Source organism: Taudactylus pleione, unplaced genomic scaffold (genome assembly GCF_031769625.1).
Source record: "Taudactylus pleione unplaced genomic scaffold, aTauple2 ptg001186l, whole genome shotgun sequence".
In the NCBI taxonomy this organism is placed as follows: Eukaryota; Metazoa; Chordata; class Amphibia; order Anura; family Myobatrachidae; genus Taudactylus; species Taudactylus pleione.
The window spans coordinates 433,980-442,596 of NW_028285587.1; the positions used below are offsets into that span (position 1 = coordinate 433,980).

The 8,617-nt window shown below is 41.4% G+C and overlaps 1 long non-coding RNA gene across 1 annotated transcript; it reads right to left on the reverse strand.

The window, feature by feature from the left end:
• Positions 1–6,123: 6,123 nt before the first annotated feature.
• Positions 6,124–8,409, reverse strand: LOC148451066 (uncharacterized). Its single transcript, XR_015875180.1, has 3 exons — positions 8,300–8,409; positions 8,107–8,220; positions 6,124–7,293 (listed from the first exon to the last, which is right to left on the reverse strand). It is a non-coding gene; the product is annotated as an uncharacterized LOC148451066 (long non-coding RNA).
• Positions 8,410–8,617: the final 208 nt, after the last annotated feature.

Genomic DNA, 8,617 nt, shown 5'->3' on the forward strand with positions numbered 1-8,617 from the left:
TTTGTATATGTGCTGCTAGTATTGCAGCTTCCTTGTGTCACTGAGGTGTCAGATTACCTGCTGGTATTAATTAGCTCTCAGCTGGACCTCCCAGCACATATCTGTGTCAATCTGCCCTGTGTCTTGTCAGTGCAAATCTGCACTTGCATTTAGCACTCTCCTAGTGTATGCCTGACTTCTCTTTGTGTCTTGTCTCTGCCAATCATCTCCAGCATTCCCATATATTCCCTGAGTCCACTCTGCTCTTGTCTGTACAATCTCCAGTATATGTCTGTGTTCTTTGCTCAGTGTCTTGTCTCTGGTAATCAGCTCCAATCATTTCTAGCATTCCCATATATTCCCTGAGTCCACTCTGCTCTTTCCTTTGCAATCCCCAGTATATGTCTGTGTTTTTCTGCATACTTAACTGTTTACAGTCCATGCCTGTGTTATAGCATTCAGTTCCATTTCCAGAGTTCATTCATTCCATTCACCTCCAGTGCTATTGCATTCATTATAGTTTCTGGTCTTCTGCCATTCCCAGGTACCTGTCCAGAGGGCCGCGACCTGCTCACTTGGTGCAGCTGATAACCAAATCCCAATTGGAGGGGTCACTGGAGAAAACCACCAAGTGAGTTAGACTCCACGCCTCTGGGCAGGTCTAGCCAAACCTGGGTTTGGCCACAACTAGGAGACCTAGTCTAGTCACTCCCCTAGTCACCTGAACCCCTCGGCTCACCGTCCTCCACAGAGGAATTCTTGCACTGGATCGTGACACATGACAGTTTGTTTCTGGCATATCAGGTGACATTTTCAATTTCTGTTGCTGCTGTTTCAGCTGTTTACTCATCTTTAAAAGATATCACACAGTAACCTCATTATTACTCTTCAAATCATCTTGTGGACTTATAATCAAATTAGGTTGCCTCCCAAACAGTATCTTAAAGGGAGACAGATTAAGAGGAGATCTAGGAGTGGTTCTGATGCTATGGAGGATGAGCGGTAAGGCTTCTGGCCATCCTAATCCACTTTAAGCCATGATCTCACTCAGTTTGTTCTTAATAGTACCGTTTACCCTCTCCACCTTGGCACTGGCATGTGGTCGGTAGGGGGTGTGAAGTCTACTATTGATACCCATAAGCTTACACATGTTCTGGAAAACATCACCAGTGAAATGAGTACCCCTGTCACTTTCTATGATTCTAGGGATACCGTCTCTGCATACAAACTCCTGAACAATATTCTTATTAGTAAAAACAGCAGTATTAGTGGCAGCTGGATATGCCTCTACCCAATTAGAAAGTACATCTGTATAAACTAATACATACTTGAGATTCCTGCAAGGTGGTAATTGGATGAAGTCAATTTGTATTACCTGAAAAGGCCCGTCTGTCGGAGGGATATGGGATGGCTCAGTGGGGATTGTCTTCCCGACATTTTTCCTCAAGCAAGTCAGACAGGACATTGATCTCTTTCCAGCTTGAGAAGAAAAGCCTGGTGCACACCAATATGCTCTGACCAACTTGCACATACCTTCTTTTCCCAGGTGAATCAGACCATGTGCTGCCTCAGCCAAGCTTGGGTAATATGCCTTGGGAGCAACAGGCCTACCTTGTCCATCTCTCCAGAGTCCAGAGGACTCCTGAACACATCCCTTCGATCTCCAGAGTGCAGGCTGAAGAGGTTGTGCAGGTACCATGGAGGCTGCACAGGCAGCATTTTTTAGGGGACGTTTGAACCTGATTGCATTGGCCGATGGCAAGGTCATACAGATGTTCAGGCTCAATAGAGACAACATATTCCATCTGTATGATCTTGCCTAGACCCTGAGACAGGTCGCTCACATGCTGTCTCAGGAATGCATAAGCTTTTGAGTGTGTTGCACTTTTTTGCAACAGGAAACTTCCAGTCTGTCACTGGTAGAGTCATTGGAATTTCCCAGTCCACATTTTCCAGGTATTTAACAGGTCATGGCCTCATTTCAGCCTTTGCTCCAAGCCTTAATCTGACTAACCAAGAGTCACACTGGCATGCAGTCAAGGTTGCTTTTCATGGCATTGCAGGCATGCCAAATGTCCTTGGTGCAATAGACTGCACACACATTGAGCTAAGACCACCTCGGGCTAGGGCCCATATGTTTTTGAATAGGCACCATGCCCATTCTACCAATGTCCAGGTGGTTTGTGATGCAAAACTCAAAATCATGAATGTTGTAGTTGGCTACCCTGGCTCATGTCACGATGCCTTTATCCTCAGCCAGTCATCCCTCCATGACAAATTTGAGGCTGGTCAAATGCCGGAAGGATGGCTGCTGGGTAAGTATTTTCAATTTTGGTTTTGTCTAAGTTACATAGAAATACACATATAGTTCTAAATCTAATTTCTCTCTTCTGCACAATAGGTGACTTTGGTTATGGGTTTTGCTCTTGGTTACTGACTCCACTGTTGCTTCCAAATTTGCCAGCTGAGCACAAGTATAATGATGCACATAAGTCCACCAGGTGTGTGATAGAACGTACATTTGGCTTGTTAAAGTCTAGATTCCGTTGTCTAGATAAATCTGGTGGAATTTTATTATATGCGCCCAATAAAGTGTCAGATATTGTGCTCTGCTGCCGTCTTTTGCATAATATGTGTTTGCAGCAGCCTTTAACCGCTGATTATGTGGAGGACAGCCAGCAGGCGGGCTTTCTGGACACATCAGGCGACAGCGTGAGCACAGGAACTGGAAGACAGGTGAGGCAGAATCTGATTGAGGAGCATTTTACTGTCATTCCTCACCTGGTTTATTAAATGTGTCCTATGTTTTTATGTTCCAAATTTATGCTTAAGTGTTTTTAATGGCTTTTTTGTTGTCCAATTTTTTTGGGCTTATTCTAATACCTACATTGTTTGTTTTTTTTGTCATTTAATTAGGAATTAACATATTTGGCCAGTATGTTTTTTTCCCTAGAGTTTCTGCTAGCTATTTTTTTAGGTATGTTTGTAACCTGCTGTTTTGGTCCCCTGAGTTTGTGTGTTCTGCCCACACCCTTGGGCCAACATTGCTGCTTTTACTGTTATTTGTTATTATGTTTTGTTGGTCAACCTTTGATGGAACCTGTACCTTTCTCATCTTTAACCAAAGCTTAATACATATTTACCACGTCATTACACCCATTTTGTGATGTCTAACTCAAAAATAGTCTGGTCTTTGGCATTCCAAAAATTGTTTTTCTTTTTTTATTATTTTCGAAGCAACCAATATAACCTATTTGGTCATTTGAAATGTATATTTGCAAAGTAAACAATCTGCTTGGTCTTTTTGACAAAAATATTACACAACGTCTTTGTGAAATAAACAAACACATAATTACATAAAAAATGGACAAAGAAGAGGACTTCCGGTTGGTGGCGCATCGTGTATGGCCGCTTTTTACCAGAGCTCCTCCAACTTATTTGAAATCCTGGTCTATCTGTCCTCCCACACAGCCTCTGTCTGTGATACTTTCACAAGAAACTGATAAGGAAGACTAGAGGCTGCTGCTGGACTCTTTATTTTTGGAGGAGCTGCGTTATTCCCCGGAACCCAGCCTTTACTTCTAAGGTGTTTATGACCGCCAGTGTTTGGCGCAAAACTATGCTGTGACTTGTTTCTCCTACTCATCACAAGCTAAGATACCTCTTGCTCTCCCTCAATAACTGCCCAGTAGCTTTCTTCACTGGCTGCTTCCCAGTTTGGCCCCGTTGCCAGTGTGGTACCTCCTACCTCTGAAGTCTGGCTTGCTGTGCGGTGTCGGGAAGACGCTCAGTGGAGGAAGCACTGTGTGCTTCTTCCCCTGTGCCTGCTGCTGATGGGAAGATCTGACTGCATCTGTTGCTCTGTGCTCCCTCTGTCTTCCAGGCTGGTTATTGCTGTGATCTTTCCTGCCACCGCTGGATCATACTCCCTGGACAGTGACCCTCTTATTCATTTGGCACCATCTTGTCACCGCTGCTGACTTCCTGAGGACTTATCTTCAATGCGCCTCCTAGATGGTGGATTCAACTTCTGTATCTATCCGGCTTCTGCACTCTCGGCAGCATCTAACTCTGAGTCTTTCAGGTAATCTGTGCAATGCTGCTGCCTGCTGATACTCTATTGGATGTCCGTCTGTGAAACTGTGACCCAGCTGTTTGTGTCTGCCTGATTCTACACCTATCTACTGGATTTATATTCTCAGGTATATCTGAGTCTATATTACTGATCAACTTCAGACCAAGGACACTGTCAACAAAATTATAATATTGCTGGACTCGTAGCTTATCAGTTTTCTAGTATTGCTGTGATTGCATATAACAAATACGCCATCTAGTGGTGAATTATATTCAATACAACTTACTGGTTAAACTTTTATTACAGTGTCATTGATATATTCAAACCTGACAACTTTATGGTTACTGTTTATGGTTTCAGTTGACCTGGGTTATAACTGTACTTTACTGCTCATGTAATATTGCTTTTGTACTGTTTTGTATTATCTGTGTTACTTGGTCTGTACCTTTATTGGCTATGGATTCCTTGCCCGAATTTCCCATTGTAAACACGCCACAACTGACAGATTTTGTATCTCAGCTCTGTAACAGGCTGGATGTTATCTGGGTTTCACTCCAAGCAGTGATGTTACGATTAAGCTCTGTCGCACCACCTGTCTCCGACTTACAGCAGAAGCTAGAGGATGGTGATAGCGTACTGCCTTTACTGACAAATATTGCTCAGTCTAATTCTCTGGTTCTTGTTTTCCCACCCACTGATCTGGTTGACCTGAGTAATTATGATGCTCGTCCTAACCTTGAAATCCCTGGTGTGCCTGGGGGAATCGGGAGATCTGAGCTGCCTGATATGTTTAATGATTTCTCTCTCCCTCCCATTTCCATCTTTGGCTATACACATGTGCTTCTTGGTGACGGAGTCCTCCTGGGGCTCCCCAAATTTAGGTTTGGTTTCCCAATTTCTCTGGCTACACAGGGCTCTGCTTGCCTAATTTCCTTGGATGCTCCCAGGTTGGTTTCAAGCACTCCCATTCCTTATTTAAATCGCCCCTTTTTATTCCCTAGAAACGGTATGGGTTGATGCATATATTTATTTTACTTTTGCCTAGTCCATTTCCCACTGGATGCTTTATTGTTGCCTAATACAATTTATTCGATTTCATGCTGGCTGCATTTAAACCACGATTAATGTCTCACTCCTCAAATATTTGTTTACTTGTCACTATCTGCAACTAACATTTTATTTCTCAAAGTTCACTGCATATACAAAATGTATCTAACATACTGTTAAATGTTTTAAAATCTATGACATTTGTCATTTTGACCACATTTGTGTTATTTCTGCTTTCCTTGTTTCTCCTTCCCATGACTCCTCTTATCCGATTATTATGCTAGTTTTGCATATATAGAAAATTGAGAAAGTTTCTTGTTCTGCTATCATCCTTTGTTAAATATCTATCTGGATGTACCACTTTGTTTCTCCTTATTTTTTTGGGGGGGATAACGTGTTTTTTTTGTGTGTATGTTACACAACCATGATGTATATCTCTCTCTATGTTTGTACATCTGTAGGAACTTTCTTGCAATAAAAACATTTTGGAAAAAAAAAAAATGGACAAAGAAGTGTATTAAAATACACTTGAAACACAACACACAAAACTGTCCAATCCCCTTTTCATGTTTTCAGGTAGATTAACACATACAAATTTCCATCAATACTAGCAATTCTATCAAAACATAGCAATTCTTTACAAATGTACGTAAGGATAAAGGGGCCTATTCATTAAACCTAAAAATTCTCTGGAGATAATTAGCTTTAGAACTCACATGGAGTTCTACCTAATTATAGGTGGAATTCATCATTCCTCCTCTCCATAAGTATCTATTCCAAAAAGCTGTCATTTTTGCGATGACAGCTTTTCGGGAAATAGATACTTTTCCTGCCTACACTACCTTATCGCATCTGGAAACAGTGCTGCGCATGTGCTGTTACATCTGTAAAACCAGCGCATGCGCAGCACTGCCTACAGATGCGTTACACCCTACACCCCCCTCCGCTCACCTCCCCCCCCCCCCGACTTACCTGTCCGCGCAGCAGCCTCCGGCTCCGTCCTGCTGGTCTGTCATGTGGTTTCCCAGCAGACCACATGACAGATTAGAAAAAAAAAAACTTTTAATTTTTTGTCTAAACTTTCTTGTGCTCTGCTGGGGAGCACACATGTCCGATCAGCCTCCGGAGCCTGAGGACGGAGCAGAGCACTGGAGGGACTCGTTGGGGGACCTGCACACGCGGATACAGGTAAGTTTCACCTGCTATTCACCACCTCACAGTGGCGAATAGTAACTGCATCAAATTCCGAAAATTGATAATTGTCGGAATTTGATGAATACCACAATTTCCACATCCCCATACTAATGTACTAATGTACCCATACTAATGTACTAATGTATGGGGAGTGTGGAAATTAACGCAAGGGAACTTAGCAAGGAGATATCTGTGATATCTCCTGTGCTAAGTGGCTACATGAATACCAAAATAACGTTATTTAAGGAAAATGTCCTTAAAAACGTTATTTTAGTGTTGATGAATAGGCCCCAAAATCTGATTTGTCTATTCACCATAGTTTTTACATCTGGCTTTTGTTCAAGAAATCAGTTAGAGTGACCCCTCCCTGACTTGGTTTGCCACCCTGACTTGGTTTGCTGCCACCTCTGGTTCGCAGTGTTTGTCTAGGTGGTTTTAATTGGTGTTGATGCCAGTGAAGTGCTGCTCGAGGTCAGGCTTGCTGTTGTTTCGTGTAAGCGACCTAACATTTGTGTGCCTAAATTTTGCAAAACAGCACAATACTCCCTAAAGGCAGCGGTTTGGTTTGCCATAATCATGAAATGATTGTTGTATGTGTGCAGCCTCCAATCTCACAATGCTCTGTCTTATTTGTTCTAAAGAGTTGGCCATTCGTGTAAGCTCCACCCTCTGAGCCATCTGGATTTTGATATGCCTATGACCAATTTTGTTTATGGTCTGATTTTGGGAAATGTGCTGTTGCAATCAATCAATTTGTTGTTGTTGACAAATATACATTTCTTGCCAGTATGTGGTTTCTGGCTGTGGTGGTGGAGGTTGAGATGCTGGTTGTGCTTGTGGTGTCCCCAACAAAATTGGGGGAGTGGAGGGTAGAAAATTTGATGCTGGCATCACTGGTGTTGGAGGTATGATGGTTAATGTAAATGTGTTTTCAGGTTCAGAAAGTCCGTCTTCAGTCGAAATGGTGTCTGCAGGAAGATCAGGTTGTTCCAGAGAATCTAGAAGAGAGTTTCTGGTAAGTTTTTTTGAAATCACCTTCACATTTCTAAAGTTTTACCCGCAAGAATAAAGTTTTAGTAGGTATTGTCCTCCAAACCTAAGAACATGAGCCACATTATCTTGGTTTACACACATTTAAAAGCCAAATTATGGAGAATGTTTGGTGTCCTTAAAAACAGAAAAATTGTTTAGGTAAATAAGACAAAACTAGCATGGGCCCAAAAAAAAAAAAACCCCAACAGGTGCAACATGACATACCCAAGCCAAAAAAATAAATAACAACGTATGATGTAGGTTTCACAACATACAAATCTATTTTTGGAAAAATAGAAGGCACATAGGTAACAAAAACAACTTTTTTTTTGTGATAAAGTCAGCAATTAAGGTTCGTACATTTTAAAAATGTGTAATGTATGTTTTTAAAACACATACGAAGTCAATATAATATATGAACAGAGTAACTTTTAGGAAAATAACAAAGTTATCCTTTTTAAAATGCAAAATCACAGGTATGATCTTACATTTAAGTACCTAACTAAGTTGAGAAACCAACACAATACTGCAAATGAAAGGCACAACAGAACTCGCCAGTGTGTTTCCATGGGACGAATTAAAAGTAAAAAAAGAAGACCCTTAAAATTAGTGTTAATTTGTCCAAACTTCTAAAAGCAAAACCATGTAAGTAAACCTCTAAAATTACTGAGACCTTAAACTAACAATGTCAACCATGAAAAAGTATTAGAAAAAAATGGAAAAAAAAAATACTAACAATTATGCATATATTTTCCCAAAACAGATCCACAACAACTCACCGTACAGAAGAGGTGTAGAGGGGCCTCCAGAAAACAAATCAACTTCATCACATATTGGTGTTGCAAAAACTGGGGGGTCAGATGCCTCTTTTTGGGAGGGCAGATTTGATGGTCCTACAGAACAACATTAACATTGTCATGGTCTCATTTACATTACTGTGGGTCTACACACAACTCCAGCTCCACAACTCACCAGCCTCCTCGGCCTCTTCATGCTGCTGTGTTATTTGGAGCTGCTGCTCTTGTTGCTTCTGCTGTTGCTGGGGTGGTTGCTGCTCCTTTTGGGGGAGTGATTTTTTACTCTTTTTCTTGGCTCTTTGTTAAAAAGAAAAATATATTTTTTTACACCAAAATGCATGCCATTTCTATGTGCTAACAAGGTACCATCAGACAAAAATGAGTGATGCCTCATTAATGACATAGGGCTTTAAAGAAATTAATCAAGTTGCATTAAGTGTGTTGCAGGGGTATTTCCATTACATTTCCAGGATTTGGGAACCTGATCTTTGTT